At 37.9% G+C, this 19,911-nt stretch overlaps 1 protein-coding gene across 13 annotated transcripts in view; it reads left to right on the top strand.

The window, feature by feature from the left end:
• The window catches only part of CELF2 (CUGBP Elav-like family member 2), a 620,126-nt gene that overhangs the window by 59,297 nt on the left and 540,918 nt on the right, over positions 1-19,911 (top strand). For 3 of the 13 annotated variants that reach the window (XM_072653380.1, XM_072653378.1, XM_072653393.1), the window contains exon 2: positions 2,362-2,432. The exons of the other annotated variants lie outside the window; for them this stretch is intronic. The gene's annotated coding sequence lies outside the window, so the exon portion shown is untranslated. The remainder of the gene's footprint in view (positions 1-2,361; positions 2,433-19,911) is intronic. 13 annotated transcript variants of the gene reach the window in all.

The following is a 19,911-nucleotide window of genomic DNA, read 5'->3' as shown; positions in this document are numbered from 1 at the left end:
CAGGGTCAAGTGACTTGCCCAGGGTCACATAACTAATAAGTGTTTGAGGCCGAATTTGAACTCAGGCCCTTCTGAGTCCAGGACAGGCGCTCTATGCACTGTACCACCTAGCTGTGTTTTTTATACACGTAATATATACAAAATGAATCTAAGATGGCTATGGCAGGGAGAATACTGATTAGCAACTAGATGGATTGGAAAAGGCTTCATGTAGAAGGTAGCTTTGGATCAGTTTCAAAGAAAACTAGGCATTCCAATTGGCTAATATAAGGAGGGAATGCATTCCAGATACGGAGAACAGCCAGTGCAAAAGCACAGAGACAAGAAATGGAGAGCCCTGTATGAGAAATAGCAAATAGGCCAATATAGTCAGATTGCAGAGTAGGGGGAAGGGAAGTGGAGAAAGGAAGTTCCAAAGACTGAGAAGATTAGAAGACAGATTGTGAAAAACTCTCAATGTCAAACATAGGAGTTTATATTTGATCCTTAAGGAAAAATGGGAGACGTAGCAGTTTGTTGAGCAGACAGGGAGGTTTCACATGTCTGAAATGATCAAACCTGATCCTTGGGTAAAAAATTGATTTGAATACTCTATAGAGGATAAATTAGAACAGAGAGAGAGGATTGAGGCAGAAAAGTCAAATAAGAGAATATGGCAGTAGTCCACATGAGAAATGTTGATGACCTAAACTAGAGTGTATGTAGAGAAGAGACATTACACTTGAGACATGCTGTAGAAATAGAAATTAATGGCTGAACAAGTGGTGGTATACGATGCTGATGGAATACTACTGTACTATAAGAAATGATCTTAAAAAACAAAACAAAACATGGAAAGATTTCCATGAAATAATGAAGAGCAAAATAAGCAAAACCAAGAAAACACTGTATACAGTAACAGTATACAGTATTGTTGTAAGAATGACTGAGCAAATAAGTCATTTTGTGTATTACGAATACCCAAATTAACTCTAAAAGACACATAAAGAAAGATTTTATCTGCATCCAGAGGAAGAGCTGATAAATAGAAGCATAAAATAATTTTACATATATATGTGTATATATACATATACACACATACACATGTATATGTGTGTATACACCTATGTCTAATGGTAGTCATCTCCAGGGTGGCGGAGGGGGAGAGAAGGGAAAAAAAAGAAATTTACATGATAACTTTATAGGAATAGCAAGTTGTACGTAATAGATTTGCAGTTTCATATGCAAACATCTTTTTTTTAAACTATGGTATGGAAATGCATGTTTTATTCCATAACTTTTTTTTTTTAATTAAAAGCTTTAAAAAAAGGAAATAGAAGTGACAAGATCTATCAACTTATTTCAGGACAAATGAGTGAGAGTGAAAAGTCCAAGATGACACCAAGATTGCAAACTTAAATGACTAAGAAGTTGGTAGTGTCTTCAACAGCCTTAGTATGGATTTGGGGGCTTCATTACTCCCAAGTTTCTGGTTACTTCTAAGGTCAAAATTTGAACTTCTCATCCTTGTAAGACTAACCTCTACCTATCTAACAGTCATGGACAAAAATAATCATACTTCTACCACATTCTAGGCTTAATGGAAAAAAAGTAGCAACGATAGATAACATGCTGCTGCTGTGTGTGTGTATGTGTACGTGTGTGTGCGTGCGCACGTGTGTATTTCTTTTAATATATCTTAGTTGCCTCAAGCCTTATGATTTTCTCTAGACATCACTGGACTTACTAATATGATGGCCTGAAGTTGGCAAGCAGCCTTTGACTTAAGGAGAGGTACAAACTTCATTCCTAACTTACTGGGAAGGCGTATGACACCCTGCTATCACCAGTAAATAATTTAAAAGTCTCTTCTAGGCAACGCAGTCAAGATGCAGATTTAATTTGTTCCCAGGGAGGACTGAAGGTGGCTATGCAGGCTCAGTTCATAGTCAAACTGGGTTAGGGACACAAAAAGCTTCCAGAATGTGTCTGTCTTGTACAGAGCATGCCCTCTGGCATAGCGATGAATATAACCACACAGTGTTGTTGGGTTTTTTTTTTTCTCAAGTGTTCACCATGAGGAAAAGTCTTAGCTACTGAATGAAGAAGAACAGGATATTATTATAAATACATACAGAAGAATGTCAAGGAAATATTACAGAAAGATTTATGTGCAAAATCAAAAGCCATTGACTGGTGATTGGATCCATTGAGTGACAGTGAGGTTGAACTCGCTTTTCTTTCTTTAAAAGTGAACTAATGGGAAAGGCTTTTTCCTTGGCCTTGAGACTTGAAATCTGAGTTTGGTGTTTCATATATTACAATTGCTGACACCTCCAGTAAGTAGCACAGGGAGTCACGGTTTCTTTTATTACATTCTAGGACTGCAGCTGAGACACCCAAACATCTACTTAGATCTTTGGCAAACACAAAAGGGAGAAATTGGCTTTAAGGTATTGTTTTCCATTACATAGTATAGAAGTCTTTCAAGTTCAAAAATTCTCTATTCCTGATTTTCAACATCAAATCCCTTTTCAGAGAAACCTTAATTTGCCCTTCTACAACACATTAAAAATGGTTAACTTTTTTATGTTACGTTGTTCCTTCTGACTTGCTTTATTTTTCCTTGCGAATGAAGTAGTATTTATTAAGTATGTACTACATGAGAAGCATTGTGCTAAGTACTTGGGAATATAAAAACTGAATAGTACCTGCTGTCTGGGATTTCATATTCTGTATGGGTCCTGGCACTCATTCCTTAGTCCCACAATGAATCTAGAAACTTATCCATAACATAATACCATTCCATCCATAGGGTACTCCCTCCAAAGGCGCTGAGTGCAGTGTTACCACATCGTCTCATCCCATCGGATTTTTGTCTATGTCTTCTCATAGAACCTTCACAGTGGCCTCCTCCAACACTCTGAGGCTCTTTTTCATGGACTCTTATCCTTACAAAGCTACCAGTGGAATATGCAAGTTGACTTCTATTACCCCTTGCTTTCGCTATTTGGCTGGCCCTCTTCCAGATATACACCTCATGAATGAAGTCTGATATATCCCTTCTTGCATATAATCCATCTTTCATAACAAACTGCATCTCACAAGGCTTCTCTCCATCTCACTTTGGGTAACCTGTAATTTTGAGTCTTTGGAGACTGTGGTATTCCACGATGGGATAAACTGTCATGGGAAGAAGATTGATGTTTAAAAAAAAGGTGCATTTTAGTTTCAGAGGTTTCAGGGACTGCCTGCTTGAGGTAACTGAAAGGGTTGTTTAGTTTCAAAGATACAATCCAGTTCTCCTAGTCCAGTCATAGGCTCAATTAATTTTTTCAGCCATATCTATCCACAAAATATCTGCTGATGGTTAAGTCCCTGGGCTGCCCATCTAACTGACTAGGAGAGCCTCTCTACCAGGCACTCTCCATTTACCTGTTCATTTGGTTTTCCTGTGTGTGGATTGCCAAACAGAACCCTTTAAGGGACCAGATCTCATTTATAAGGCTCTGCAGTTCTTGAGGAATTGATAAAATCATCCACAAACCAGAGCATCTTGAGCACCTCACCTGAAAATCCCTCTTCCATTTGGATATAGTTCCAAGCATCCTCCAAGACAGTAACACAGAGCTTTAGGAATATATCTTCTTAATTTATCCTTTATTTTTGAAGGGGAAGGAGTACCAGAATTGTGTTTTCACTGGTGGTAGGGAACTCCCTGATGAGGAAAGTTCCTTTACCAATGCTGATAGATAACTCTTATACAATTTAGGCTCTTAAGGCAGCTAAGTGACTTGCCTGGGGTCCCATAACCAGCATATGTGTGGTTACACACACACAGACTGAGACTATATATTCACTATGCCAGCCTCCCTTCCTCAATTTATGCCTTGCTTGATATTGCTAATCAGAGGAATGTAGAATCTAAATGATCTTGGCTATTCTACCTTTCAAAAAACCTTAAATTTGGGCCACTAGGTAGCACAGTGAATAGTCTCAAACTTGGAAAAACTGAGTTAAAATTCTACCTTAGAGATATTAACTGTATGACCGTGGGCCGATCACTTACCCTCTCTTAGCTTCAGTTTCCCTAATTGTACAATGGAGATAGTAATAGCTTCTTCTTCACAGGGTTGTTGGGACTTTAAAGTAATAAATATGCCACATACGTGTGTATATGTATAGCTACACATGCACATTTATAAATAACATATACACATATATATATAATGTGTACATATATATCCATATCAACAAATCAGTAAATATTAAATAAATGCCTTCTATGTGCTAGGAGTACTAAATGCTGGAGATATAAAAAAAGCAAAAGGCAATCCCTGCTCTCAAGGAACTCACAATCTAATGAGAATGATATACACACATACACAAGTGTTTTGTTTGTGAATATATATATATATATATGCATATATCTATTATGTATGTTAGAAAAAAAACACAGGGTGTCTGAAAAATCTTAGTTGTTTTAAGCTTTGGTAGCTTAATATTAAGCTAGGTGACCTGAGCTGGAATCTGAAGTCCTCTGCCTCTAGATGCAATGCCCTTTCCACTGCCTATATCACAAAAATTCATCCCTTAACCTCCTTAAAATTGTGTCACCTTCCACAGAACCCCGTCTGTGAATATTTGGTCTAGTCTAGCTGCTTTTCCTAGTTGTTGTTTTCTGCAGTGCAATTTCTATTTCCATATGCAACGGTCATAGCAGGAACGTTGGTGTTAGAATTTAAATGTGGTGACTCCAGTGTCACTGATGGGGAAAATAACTTGTTATAAAAATGTTGACAGATCTTTTCCGTTCTTCAGCTGTTGTCCTCTTTCCAGATTCTTCCTTAATGCTCTTGGGATAATCTGGTTTAGTTAGGATTCATGCCAAGTTTTTTCTAAAACACATTTTTTCTTCTATTGCTCTTTGCTTTTTGATGAAGTGACGCTACTTATACTATTCCCCCATCCTCCTCCATCAGAGTTAATATTCAACATCAGAGTTACCCTTGACTATCATATTATCTCTCTCTTTGCTTGGTATTATAAGCTGATGAGGTTTGCAGGTTCTTCTAGACACATTTTGGCAACTACTTGGCAATCAAATAAACTTTTGCAGAAATGGTGATAATCTGTTTTGATGACTGCCTTCATGGCCCCTTTTTCTTTTTTTTTTTCTTTTTTCCACTTACTAGTATTTTTTTCCAATTTACATATAAGGATAGTTTTCAACATTTACTTTTATAAGATTTTGAGTTCCAATTTTTTTCTCCCTCCATCCCTCTCATTCGCCCTCCCCAAGAAGGCAAGCAATCTGATGTAGGTTATACATGTACAATCATATTAAACATATTTCCACATTAGTCAGGTTGAGAAAGAAGAATCAGAATAAAAGGAGAAAAGTCACACAAAAAAAGTGAAAACAGTATGCTTTGATCTGCATTCAGACTCCATAGTTCTTTCACTGGATGTGGATAGCAATTTCTGTCATGAGTCTTTTGGAACTGTCTTAGGTCATTGTTTTATCAAGAAGAGCTAAGTCTATCATAGTTGGTCATATCATATTGTTGCTGTTTCTGTGTACAATGTCCTGGTTCTGCTGACTTCACTCAACATCAGTCATGCAAGTCTTTCCAGGTTTTTCTGAAATCCTTCTGTTCATCATTTCTTACAGCACAATAGTATTCCATTACTTTCATAGACCACAGCTTGTTCAGTCATTCCCAGTTGATGGGCATCCCCTCAATTTCCAATTCTTTGCCACCACAAAAAGTGCTGCTATAAATATTTTTTGTACTTGTGGGTCCTTTTCCATTTTTTATGATATGTTTGGGATACAGATCTAGTATTTGCATTGATCGAAGGGTAAGCACAGTTTTATAGCTCTTTGAGCATAGTTCCAAATTGCTCTCCAAAATGGCTGGATCAGTTCACAACTCCACCAACAATGCATTAGTGTCCCAATTTTCCCTCATTTTCTCCAACATTTGTCATTTTCTTTTTCTGTCATATTAGCCAATCTGATGGGTGTAAGGTGGTACCTGAGAGATGCTTTAACTTGCATTTCTCTAATCAATAGTGATATAGAGCTTTTTTTCATATAATGATAGCTTTCATTTCTTTACTGAAAATGGCTTGTTTTTGTATCCTTTGACCATTTATCAATTGGTGAATGAGTTGTATTCTTATAAATTTGGTTCAGTTCTCTACATATTTTTAGAAATGAGGCCTTTATCAGAAACATTGGTTATGAAAATTGTTTCTCAGCTTTCTTCTTTCCTTCTAATCTTGGTTGCATTGGCTTTGTTTGTGCAAAAACTTTTTAGTTTAATGTGATCAAAATTAGCCATTTAGCATTTCATAATGTTCTCTATCTCTTGTTTGGTCACAAATTCTTGACTTCCCATAGATCTGACACATAAACTATTCCTTACTCTCCTAGTTTGCTTATAGTATCGCCCTTTATGTCTAAATCATGAATCTGTTTTAGCCTTATCTTGGTAAATGGTGTGAGATGTTGTTTTATACCTAATTTCTGCCATACTATTTTCCAGTTTTCCCAGCAGTTTTTGTGAAATAGTGAGTTCTTATCTCAACAACTGGAGTTGTTGTAGATTACTACAGTCATTTACTACTTTGTCTTGTATAGTTAGCCTATTCCACTGATCCACCACTGTTTCTCAGCCACTACCAAGTAGTTTTGATGACTGATGCTTTATAATATAGTTTTAGATCTGGTACATCTTTGCCCATTTTTCCAATATTTTCAGTAGTTTTTCTTTTAAATAAATCAAATTGTAACTGTTTTACCTGCATACCATATCTTCTTTTCTCCAGAATGCCTGATACATAGCAGGTACCAAATAAACTTTTGATTGATTTTTGTGCTTTTTTTTCTAATTCATTGATTTTCATTTTGTTTTAACAAGTAATTTCAATTTGTTCTAGTGAGTTAGTAGTTACACTGACACATAACTGATTCAGAAATGTTTTATGCATTGGAGTACAATCTCTTATTTTCTGTTAGAGTATGGGCACTTCATTTTTTGTAGTGATATTTGGTGCTCATTGTGTCGTGTTCCTCCTGATTCTATTTTTCAAGATAGTATTTGTTATATGTCATGGGACATTTGCATAACCTATGAACCTTTGGTCTTTTTCATTTATTGGTTGGAAGGTATATTTTCCAACATATTTTTTACTATTCCCACCCCCCTCCCTATCCTATCATTGCGTTGAATTCACTGACTATTAAGTCTACTAATCCTCATATTGATTTAATTTGACAGGTTTTTCCAAGTTAAATAGTATCTAAAATTAGTTCAACCAAAATTTAATGTTTTTATTTTATGTAAATTTGGGTCAGTAGTTCATCTAATGACTTTGAGGAAAAAAACTTAAGCCTAGCTCTTCTTCAGTTGTTTCTAAAGATCATTGAGATCCTGAAGGAAAAGCTGTTCCAAGAGGGCAAGGTTCTGTTCAGTGTTTAACAGATGATGACCTTAACACATCCAAAATAACAGTGTCATCTGATCCAACTCACACAGCTGTCAACCAACTGCAAAACATTTAAATCTCCTATAGCAGGGTTGGAGGGAATGGGGTGGGGGTGAGAGGAGGCTGGGCATGGGTTGCTTTCAATTTATATGTGGATATGAGAAACACCCAGGGAAAATGGAAACTACAATGTCAGCACATAAAATGATCTCTCTGAAGGAAAGGAAAGGAGATGTACCTCCTTTCCATGCATCAACCCTATCATTCTATCTATACTTAGGAGGGCTCTCATGGACAAGATTTTCAGGTCTTTTTGACACAGGAGCAATGAAAGAGGTTTGTCCTTCTTCTAAAGAACCTCCCATAGAGGGCTTTTAACATTCCACATTATATTTATGTTTTGGTAGTTTGGGTTTTCAGGTTGAGCTCTAGAATGAAGGCCCTCTGGTATATATGGATTCTGAGGCACTGTTTTATAGTGGGACTGCTAAGTTTATGAGTGGCCCTTCTTTTATCTCCAGCCAAATGAAAACACACCACTGGCTTTCTCTTTTTCCCCTTACTCTTTCTTACTTATTTTTTTCACTTAGTGCACATAAGCATATATGTACCCATACACCTATGCACACCCATATATTATAGCAAATTCCTCAATGACATATTGATGTAGATACCCTCAGTTGCCTAAGATTTTGTCATTTATGTTACAGGAACACATGAAGTCTATGACTGCTATAGGGGAGAGAGCACATAAAACTTTCATGACATATAAAAAATCCAAAATGTTACATTAATATTTAATACAATTTGTAGTAATCAATGAGCAAAATCAATGTTTTTTAATTAAGTTACTCATTTGTAATAGTACTTTGTAGTATTTTGGAATAGAAATAAGCACTTTGACTTTAAAATAAATAAACCATGTTGTCTCTCTCCTTCTGCTCATTATATGAGTAATAATTAGATTAATTGGTTGTCTTTCCTTCCATAAGCAAACAGGATTTCTTCAGGAATAACATCTTTTATTTTGAAGTGTTATATGACAGAAAACATGAGTTTTGTCCAAGGAGATTAGTAAGATAAATTACACTTCATATTGCTTATAACAGACCCATCCCAGATCTTAGTATTTTGTCCATATTCTTGCCAACTATAACAGAATGTGAACTGAGGGAGCTGTAAGATGAGGACATGTCCAATGTGGACATGTTTTATGGAGATTTAGAATAAGAATCTGCTGAAGAAATCACGTGTTTACCTAGTTTCAGTGCTTCCCGTTTCCTCTCCTCCAAAGATACCCATACACAAACTCATTTCTCTAAGATGAAAACTCCTCCAAGTTTCTTGACCTTCAAGGCCTTGTATAAGTCTCCTTTCTGCACTCAAGCCTTTGCCTGAGGGAATGATGGGAATGGATTAGTGGAAGCTGAGACTGCATAAATAATGTAATTTATTGTTTTTTCCTTAATTGTATTCAGGCACCAATATTTTTAAATGATTGCTAATTGGTCCATTCATATCATGGACTCTCTTTAACTTCATATAAGTATTTTACTCTGGTTGGAGATGAAAATTTACAGTTAAAATATTTATAGAAAATTTTATTAAAAATTGTTGAGGAGGGAGATAAATTAGCCTTAAGGATATAACCATAGTATAAAAATAACACTGTCCAATCAGGTCCAGACTATGAGTCGATAATTATAAGTTGGTCTATCAAAGTACTGTTACCACCTTTGAACTAAGTTGTATATGTCATTTCAGCTGTTCTTTAAAGGTAAATGAGATAGTTTTCTGTCAACTACACTTATTTGAAGAAACAAAAATTTTACCCCTTATTACAGAAGAAAAAAAAATACTGACTTAATTATTTACTCATCCTAGTTTTCTTTATATAAGAGGTTCATCAAAACCCATCTGGCTTCACTCAAACAAAAATCTAGTGACTTCAGAATTGTTTATTGTACTAATTGCAAGCTGATAACATAAAGGGTCAATCTCTTTATGTCAGCCAGGTGTCTTCTACCCCTAATGAACTTGTAAGCCCAATGTGAGTCTGTGTGAATTTCCCAATACACACCATTGACATGGAAAAAAGAAAAAAAGTAAGCATAGCTATTGTTCCATTGGGAAAATTTTGATTTATTTTAAGATTCCCAAATTAAATATAAATGATACAAAAAATCCCAGACATTTAATTCTCTAGCTTAAAAATACCTTGCTTATTAAAAATTTCAAGGCATTGTAATACATATGACTCATGATCTTTTTTTGGTTGTGGGGATGGAGGAGTTGGATGAGAGGAATGAGGGATTGCTGTCTGTTTATTATATTATGTTCTGATTACATTGTCTATTGAAATATGTCAACTTTGCCAATATTTCACTGATGGTTCTTCATTTCTCCGTTGTAGAATTCAGTTTGTTTTTTTAATAATATTCTATCTAAAATTTTAAATTTCTACTTGAAGCAAAATTCAATTAAAGTCCCCAAGCCCAAATATTTATTTCTTTTAAAAATAAAAAAAATTAAAAATCATTCGCTATACCTAAGCTCTTTCTGCTCAGTTCCAAAAGAATCAAAAACTACATTTGTTTGGTTTGAGTTCATCTATCACTTTGTACGTTTTTATGGATTTTTTATGTGTAATTACATTTTCAGAGAGAATTGTTATATAGTCTGCTCCATTTTTGCACACTTATTATCTTTCAGCCTTAAAATTATAAAAATTGATACACCATCTTTGGTTCCTCTCATCTCAGGAAAATGATAGATAACCATTCATCATTCAGTTTGACAAGCTAAACCTTCTCCGTATACTGTCTTCACTCTTATTTTCCTAGTTGTTTCCCACTTTCCACTTTTATTTCTCCTTCCTCCCTTCAATGGGGGTGACTGATGTCTAAAACTAGGAAAGAAGATAGCTCATATTCACCTTCACATAATCTTCATTTCCTATCTATAAAGCTGTTAATATCTGCCCTTTCAGCAGATTTCTTCCCAAGTGAATCCTTGCTTTATCAGAGACATAATATAGGTAGGCTACCTCCTCTGCCTGCTCCTACTGCCTCTCTCTGCCAATTTGCTATTTGGAAGCTGACTGCTCTATCAGGCTTACAAAGCTGCCTTTTCTACTTACCAATACAAAAGCCTTGCTCTGTACTTCCAGGATAGCCTTAATGGGGCATTTATATTCCACTCAAAGTTGAACACTGCAAGAAACACCTACCGATAGTTATCATAAATACTGATGGCAGTCCTGAAGATCTAACACCCTTGCATATACTATTATATTTATCTGGACAGTCCAAAGAACTATCATTAAAACACAATCTTGCTTTGCAGATGTCTGCTTGTAGTACGTAAGATTTAGATTCATTTTTTATCATACCCTTCCCATGGCTTAGAGTGGGGCTCATTTTAATCTCTGAGAATGGGTGAAGGATTGTATAGGAAAACTACCTGCACATCAATCTTTTAAAAGTGCACCAAGTGTCAATTTCCACCTGAGACTCTACTTGAGAAAAGTCATACTTTAAATGGGGAAGAAGAAGTATGAGACACGGAGCAGCAGGGCTATATGCTGAGTGAAAGTTCCTACGATTACAAACCCTAGGTAAGGGAAGAATGAGTTTGTTCAGTTTCTTAAAACCATTTGCTCAACAGAAAGGAATTCCCAGTTTGGATAAAGGAAATTCAAGACACTTGTTAGAAATAGGAGATAGGGGAGAGTATATATTTTCTTTCACTCAGACATCTTTTAGCATTATATGTGGTATTGTCACACCTAGTCAGCTCTGGAGTATAGATGAAAATAGACCGATGAGTCAAGCCAGTCGTGGATTGTTCAGTCATATCTGACTCTTTGTGATCCTTTTTGGAGACTTTCTTGGCAAAGGTATTGGAGCTGTCTATCATTTCCTTCTCCAGCTCCTTTTACAGATGAGGAAAGTAAGGCAAACAGGATTAAGTGACTTGCTCAGGGTCACAAGGCTAGTAAGTGGCTGAAGTCATATTTGAACTGGAGGTCTTCCTGACTCCAGGCCCAGCTCTCTATCTATTGCATCCACCAGCTAACTGCCCCAGGAGTCCCACTTTCTGGGCCCAAGGCAGTGCATTATAATTCTAATTCCTCTGTTATTAGAAAAAGGAATTCTAGGGAGTTGTTTGAGAAACACAGAGTTTAAGTGACTTGCTCTGCTACAAGAACCGATTTAGCTCTTACTACCTACCAGACCCACAGTACTAAGCTAGCGAGTATTAGAAGTAGGATTTGAATATGGGGCTTCTCAACTTTCTGCCAAGTATTCTCTCTACCAGGCCATGTTGTTAAGTTGCTAATTTAAAAAAAAAAAAAAAGGACCTATAAATGGAGTGTGAAAGAGGACAGAATATGAGGTTTATAAAACCTGGTCAACTGAGAAGTCTAGATTTTCTGACGTCTTGGATCTCTCTGTATTTTTTACCTACTCTAAGTTTCCTTCTCCTGTATTTAGGAACCTGGTACTCTTGTTTTCTTCCTCCCCTCTCCCCATAGTTAAGCCCTCTCTCTCACTTTTTTAAGCCTTATTTGCAGGGAGGAATTTTACATCAGACGGTTACAAGATTGTATCAATGTGTTACCTCCCTCTAGATTATTTACCTTTTCAGCCTCAGCTAAAATTATGAAATGATATAAATTTGGAGCATCCAGTAACAGCTAGCAAAGGTATTTGATGGAATATAAATTATAAATCAGATCCATAGAGGGCCAGACCCAGAGTCAGGAGAAACTAAAATCAAATCTGACCTCAGTCACTGACAAGCTCTGTGACCATGGACAAGTGATTTACTCTATGTCTGCCTCAGTTTCCTCCTCTGAACACAATGATAACAGTAGCACTTATGTCCCAGGGTTGTTGTAAAGATATTATGAATTAATATTTAATTTATTTTATCAATTTTTCATTATATTAATATAGTGCATATAATAACTATGTTAACATTAAAATAATATATAATACATTTATGTTGGATTTTATTCATTTTAATAATTATTGATATTAATATCTTTGTAAACCTTAAAGCACTCTGTAAATATTAACTGTTATTTTTATTGTTAAGATTTGTTTATCCTAAATGCGTTTTTTCTATGGTTTTCCATCTTCCAGGCTGGCTGACCTAGGATATAATCCATTTAACCTCTTAGGCACAGTTCCCTAAGTAGGTGGAGTGTGACTGTTTGAATTTTGGTAACTGAGGTAGAGAGTCAGCTTGATGGTCAAGGTAGAGCACTTTTATCCTCACCCCTGCTCTCAAAGCCCTAGATGCATGAGTGGAAGGTCCTTCTATCTGAATCTTCACATGATCCTAGTTTAGAAGGAGGCTTAAAACATATTTATTTCAATTCCCTAATTTTATAGAAATTGAGGCCCACAGAGAATCAAAAACTTGCCCAAGTTTTCACAGGTACTAGTATGAGAACCAGGGCTCAAAATCAGGGTCTCTGACTTCAGCTCCATCACTCCTTTGAACACAGTTCCTTGCAGTGATAATGAAGGGGAAAGGCAACCTAGATCATTAGACATCAAGCTACATCTATTCTCAGCAGCTGGTGTGAAATTCATTCATTTAATGATTTAACAAAAATGTATTAGGGCTTATTCTGCACAAACCATTGTATTAGGCCCTATAGTCAGTCAATAAACCTTTATTAAGTGCCTACTGTATGCCAGGGCAGGGGTGGGCAGCCTACGGCCACATGGGATCCCCTACAGCCTTGGGTACAGCCTGTTGACTGAGTCCAAGTTTTACAGAACAAATCCTTTTATTCAGGGGATTTGTTCTGTGAAGTTTGGATTCAGTCAAAGGGCCACATTAGAGGACCTAGAGGACCACATGTGGCCTCAAAGCCACAGGTTCCCTACCCCTGTGGCAAGCATTATGCTAAGAACTGGGGATACAAACCTGGCAAAAGACAATCCCGACCTCAGGGAGCTTGCAAGCTAATAAGCAAGAAACAAAAGAATGGAAGCTCCGTAATTAAGAGAGGTTGGGAAAGGCTTCCTGTAGAGAAGGAATTTTAGCTGAGACTTAAAGGAAATCGGTAGGCAGAAATAAAGAGAGATAGCATTCCAGGAAGTGGAAACAGCCAGAGAAAATAGACAAGAGCCGAGCTGGAGTAGCTTGTTTGTGGAACTGCCAGGAGGCTAGTGTCACTGGATCAAGAGGGAGGAGCTGGTTAGGTTTTGAAAACCAAATAGGATTTTGTATTTGATCCTAAAGGCAATAGGGAACCACTTAGAGTTGATTGACTGGAGATGGGGGTGGGGGGAGCAGGGAAAGGGTGTAACATGGTCAGACCTGTGCTTTAGGAAAATCACTTTGGTGGCTTAATAGGGGACAGATAGGAGTAGGGAGGGACTTGAGGCAGCCAGTCCCCTTAGCAGGATGTATAATAGTCCGGGTGCAAGAAGGCCTGCACTAGAGTGGTAGCAGTGTCTGAGGAGAGAAAGAAACATATCTGAGAGATGTCGCAAAAGTAAAATCCACAGGCCTTGGCAACAGATTGGATATGGGGGGAGGGAAGGTAGTGAGAAATTGTGAGGACTTGAGGATGGCATCTAGTTTGTGAGCCTGAGGAACTGGAAGGATGGTGTCACCCTTGATAGTAACAGGGATGTTAGAAAGGAGAGAGAGTTTAGGGAGAAAGATAATGAGCTCAGTTTTAGAAATGTTGAGTTTAAAAAATCTGCTACACATCCAGTTCAAGATATCTGAAAGCAGTGGAGATGTGACACTGCAGGTCAGAAGGGTAGACTTGAGAATCCTTAGAGAAGAGATGGTCATTAAATCCAAGGGAGCTGATGAGATCAGCAAATAGAGGGAGAAGAGAAGTGGGCCCAGCCTAGAATCCTGTGGTATACCTATGGTTGAAGGCCAAGATGAGGAAGCAGCAAAGGAGACTGAGGAGAAGTCCTATAGGTGGGAGATACAAAGATATGTCAGACAATCCCTGTCTTCCAAGAGGATCCTTATCCTATTAGTACTTTTAGTTCCACTTAGTGGTAGGGCACTTATGGCTCAAGGGTTGCTCTTGTGATGCCTAAAGGAGGACTATGTGTCGCTGTATTAATTATCCTCTGAGGAAAAGCAATATCTGAGTTGCTAGCTAAGTGGCATTCTATTAAGCCATCCAAGTAGTTGCCTTCTTAGTTTCTCATTAGTATATATTCTCATTAGTATATATGTGGGAGAACCTTCCTAGAAGGCACCAGTATCCCCTGGCCACCATAGAGCATTCAGCCTTAAAAAGCCTTGAATGCTTGCCCCACTGCCAAGCCTATCTTTGAGTATCTCCTCTGGCCACGTCTAAAGATGTCAAAACATGAAATCTACATATATCTCATGAGCCCCAAACCATCTGGGCTTTCATCTTCCAGTTAAAAGCCTCTTCCATTTAAAAATTGATTTAGCTATGATCACATAGTTTATTATACAGAGTATAAAGCTGAAGTAAAGAGCTCAAGTTCCAATGTGGAAGCATTTACCTTCTCCTGAACCTTTTCCTGGTCGCCCTCCTAGATGTTCAGGTGTGTGGGGGAGGTGGCTGACCACATGCAATTATACCTTATGAAGATGAATAAAAAAGAACATATCTATATTAAGTCTCAGGAACATGGACTAGAAACAAAGGAAAACAGTGAAGACCGCAAGGGAAATCAGTCTTACCTCATCAATCCAACAAGATTCCTAGTACTTGGCAATCTTGATAGTTCTGGGTTTTCTCTCCATATGGCTCCTAGTCCTGTTTCTGTTTCCAATTCTTGGTCTCTTCTGCCATTCTGGATGCTGGCCATCTTGTTTTCCAGATTCTGTGGCTTCAGGGCAACTTTGCTCATAGTCTCTGTGCTTTCCATGGTAGTTCTGGTCCCTGGCCGTTGACCCTCGTAACTCCTGTGATAGCCATGAAGTGTAATGGCTAAGGCAGCAAAGAGAAGTAGCCAATCCTGTATTCCCCAGCATATAGAATTCCACCTCTGTAATATAGATAGAGAGAGAGAGAGAGAGAGAGAGAGAGAGAGAGAGAGAGAGAGAGAGAGAGAGAGAGAGAGAGAGATGTATGTCTCTCTATCTTTCTACCTATCCAGTCTCCATATCCTCATTGTCTTTCAAAGGATCAGGACAATATTTTTCTAATAATGCGTGGGGAAACTTTGGTCCCTTCAGAAATAAAGCCGTGGGTCTTTTGGTCCCCACTGGGATGAGGACAAGGTGGAAGGCAGGCGACAAGACAATACCCCAGAACCAGCCATACTTTGCAAGCAAAGATGCCTCTGGTTCAAACTAGTTGTCTCTGGATTCGGTTCTTTCCTTTTCTGAAACATAGGACCCACTTACTAGCTCTGTGACCTTGGCCCAGCTGTTGCCTCATTATTCTTATCTGTTAAATCTGCAAAAACCTAATACTTGTATTACCTGTGTCTAAAGGTTTTTGTGAGCATTAAATGAGTTAAGAAATGGGAAACAGTTTCTAAATCCCCAAACACAAGTTATTAGTAAACATCAGGGGAGTAGCCTTATTTGCATGAGGACTTAATTCTTTCAGGAGACCACCAGCATTGGTGTTTGACAGCAAAAAGGGCCCCAGACTGAAGACTTTGAATAATGCCATTGCCTGTCACAGAGGAGACTTTATCAGCCTTATCCCAATGACAGCAGCAAGCCCCCACCATTTGGTTGTTACTGTTGTTGCGACACACATATTTCCTTTGGTTAAGTGAGTCTGTGTTCTGCAATTTAGAGTTCAATCTAATCTCTACCACATCAATAGGTCCCTACTCAAGCCCAGAGATTTGGGGCCTCTTTCCTTTCTGAGAAAGGTTATAAATAAAAATCTGATATGGAAAACAACAGAGCTGGGCAAGACTGCCACCCAGCCCTATTCCCTAAGAGCTGCATGCATGAAGGGCTCTGTCTAGTACAGTTAGTAGTGGCATCCTCCAGGGGTATAGTCTTGGCCTCAGGCTTAGCAGCCTAGGCTGTGTCAAAATGAGATCCCCCTCCTCATTCTTCAACAGCTAGATCTGTGTGTGTGTGCGTGTGTGTGTGCATGTGTGTGTGTGTATCTGAGTGTCTGTCTCCCACCTTGCCAAGAAAGGAAATAGAGAAAGAAAAAAAGGGTTTTGGCTCTTTTTTTTTTTTTGGTTTTGCTTTTAAACTGCAATTGCAAAACTGTTTATGACAGAAAACATGTGTTTTCTTTTTCTACAAATACACAGACATGGACAGCTCTACTTATTACTGATTTCCCCAAACATCCTCATTTGTCTGTCATGATCTGAACACTGATCAGGCTAACCGGAAACAGGGAGTTGTGACCATTCCATAACCACCTGCTTCATCAATCCTAGCCCTCTGAGGCAAGTTCCTATAGCCCTCTCTAGATTCACCATTGTACGGGACTTTCTTTTTACCCTTCACAACTCCCTGAATTAGCTCCATTTCCTCTTTTGTTTTTGCAAGGGTGCACCAGGGACCATTAATTACTTGGGCTGTTTATATCAAGGAGAATAACAAGGCTGATTGTACCCACAGGTAGTCATCCTTTAGGTAATCAAATGAAAACAGTTAATTCCATGCCTGCACAGCAATGTACTTCCTCATAATGGAAAGTAAACACCGTGTCACTTTCCATAACACAGCTGAATATATAAAGAAAAGACCTAGTGAATGCAGCACCTCACATCTGACAAGGACAGTGAAAATTGGTGTTAGCTGTTGCTGTTTGCCTCCATGCCCCCACCCTTCCACATTATTCTCCTTGGGGATATTCTGGGTCAATTGCCTCAAAGCAGCGCCACGCTCTGGCTAAGGTTTAAAAGTGCAACCTAGTTAAAACCCCAGAACGGAAAATAGCTTTGGAAACTATTTGGCAGATAGAGTAAATAAGGTTGAAGTTTTTCTGGAGCTTAAATTTGAAGGAAAAAAAATCATTTTTATTAAGAAGGTGTTTATCTCAGATTGAGATTTGGAAGGAAAGTTCTCCACCTCACAAATTCCTCTTTCAGGGAGAACTGTTTTCTAACCATTCAGAATAGATAGGCATTGATTCCATTTGGAAAGATCTTTAGGAAAAGAGAGTCATAGATAGAACTGTAGGATTATAGATTTAGAATTCAAGAGTCCACTGTATGGTGGGCTGTCTCTAGTTGTTCTAACCTATATCTGGCCACTGGACCCAAATGGCTCTGGAGGAGAAAGTGAGGCTGGTAGCTTTGCAAAGTCCTCCCTCACTTAAATCCAATTCACCTGCAAGTCATGGCATCATCTTCCTGATGTCATGGTCCTCTTCAAGAATTAAGGACAAACTAAAAAGAAACTCATCATAACTCACTAATCCATTTAACATAGAAATCTATTTTTATGTCTAACTCAAATCCCTTCTGCTAGTATAAGCTGATTTCTTTTAGTTCTCACCTATAAGCTTCTCCCAAATTCTCACTAAAGACAGAGAACAAGGAGTCATTTGTTAGGAATGTTGCAATAGGAATTCCTTTTGCATATGGTTGGACTAGATACCCCAAGGTCCCTCCCAGCTCTCAGATTTGGAGATTCTATGACTGATATTTTATTGACCTCTATGCGTTATTTTTCACAGAAATAAATTATTCTGGATGTCTTTCACTTTGTTTTTCCCCTCCTATGCCTTGAGTAGATAATAAAGCTTAGTAGAAAGAAATATGTACAGAGGTGTTCAGTTCAGTTCAATTTAACAAACATTTAAGCATTGGGTGAAGCTCTGAAAAAATGCAAAGCTTAAACAGAACTGTTATCCTTAGGAAGTTTTTGTAGGGAGAGGAATGAATGAATGAAAAAGCATTTATTCATCACTTATTATGTGTCAAGCATTGTCCTAACCCTGATGATACAAACAGAAAAGAAGAATACAATCCTTTCTCTCAAGGAGTTCACAATTTAAGGGGTAGGGGATGATAGATAAAACATAAAAGGAAGTTCAACTTCAAGGCAAATGGAAAGGCCTAGACTCCAGCTCTGCATATAAGTCTTATGGTTCAGATGGTCTGCCCACTGCAGGATCTGGAGGGCTTAGGAAGACAGAGATGATTCTAAGGCTTAAACAGGGGTGGGAAATCTGTGGCCCAGAGGCTACATGTGACCCTCTAGGTTCTTAAGTTCACATCCCTTTGATGGCAAAGGGCTACATGTGGCCTCAAGGCCACAGATTCCTCACCCCTGGTCTAGAGAAACCTGGAAGGAAGTTGTAGAGCTCATGGTAAGCATTACTCACTGGAAGGAATAGAGTTGGTGACTCCCATCTCATCTAAGCCATGTAAACAGGGGATATTGCACATCTATAAGTAACTATAATACTTAAAAAGCACATAAGAGAGGTGGAAACCAAGCACTGTGTGAAGTCCTGGGTCAAAGTCATTGCAAGGTGAAAGATCAAGACATCAAGACTTCTTCCTGGTGGACGTGGCATTTTTTAGCCTAGTAGCTGTGACCCAATAAGAACTCAATAGTGGGAGAGGACATTGTGATGACTTTTCAATATGAGTAAAGATATAGACACTGGCAGGATCTGGAACATGGGATAATGATCTGATTTGCTTATAGCATAAAATAAATGGAATGGTTATTTTTTTAAGAGAGTATATGCTGACCTGCTAGGACCCTAAAAGAGGGAAACTTCCTCTACTTAATACAAATTAGACAACTTATCTGTACCTTGTTTATAGGGTTGCCTTGAGACACTAAGAGGTTAAATAACTTATTCATGGTCACATAGCTGGTTATGACCCAGATTTTCCTGATTTCAAAAGCAGCGCTCTGTCCACTGTGCCACACTGCCTCCCTAGAGGAAGAGGGACAGTAAAAGTCTGGAAAGTAGGGTGGAACTGGCTTGTGGAGAAACTCCAATGTTAGGGTGGGTAAGGAGTTTAAATTTCCTTTAACAAGCAAAGAGCTTTTGAGCAGAGGAGTGACATGACCATATATAAGGAAGTACATATATATTTATATATATATATATATATATATATATAAATATATATGTATTTATATATATATATGAAAGTATAGACTAGAGTGTGGTATATACTCTATATAGTATATAGTCTACATGGTATATAGTCTATACTGAAGTGTAGACTATATATAAGAAAGTATAGACTAGAAAGAAGTTCTGAATGGATTGGAAAAAGGAGAGAGTTGAGATGGAAAGGTCATTAGGAGTTGTAAAGAATGTCAATAGTGGCAGTGAAAATAAAGATGAGGGGATGACTTCAAGAATTATCACGCAGATAGAGTGGAGAATTGTTGTGGTTGTGTTGTTTTGGTCTCTTTGGGACTCCATTTGGTGTTTTCTTGGCAAAGATACTGGAGTGATCTGCCATTTCTTTCTCCAGCTCATTTTAAGATGAGGAAACTGAG

The sequence above is a fragment of the Notamacropus eugenii genome, chromosome 3, assembly GCF_028372415.1.
Source record: "Notamacropus eugenii isolate mMacEug1 chromosome 3, mMacEug1.pri_v2, whole genome shotgun sequence".
NCBI classification, from domain to species: Eukaryota; Metazoa; Chordata; class Mammalia; order Diprotodontia; family Macropodidae; genus Notamacropus; species Notamacropus eugenii.
Note: the sequence above shows the minus strand (reverse complement) of the source record. Positions and strands in the feature narration are given on the sequence as shown.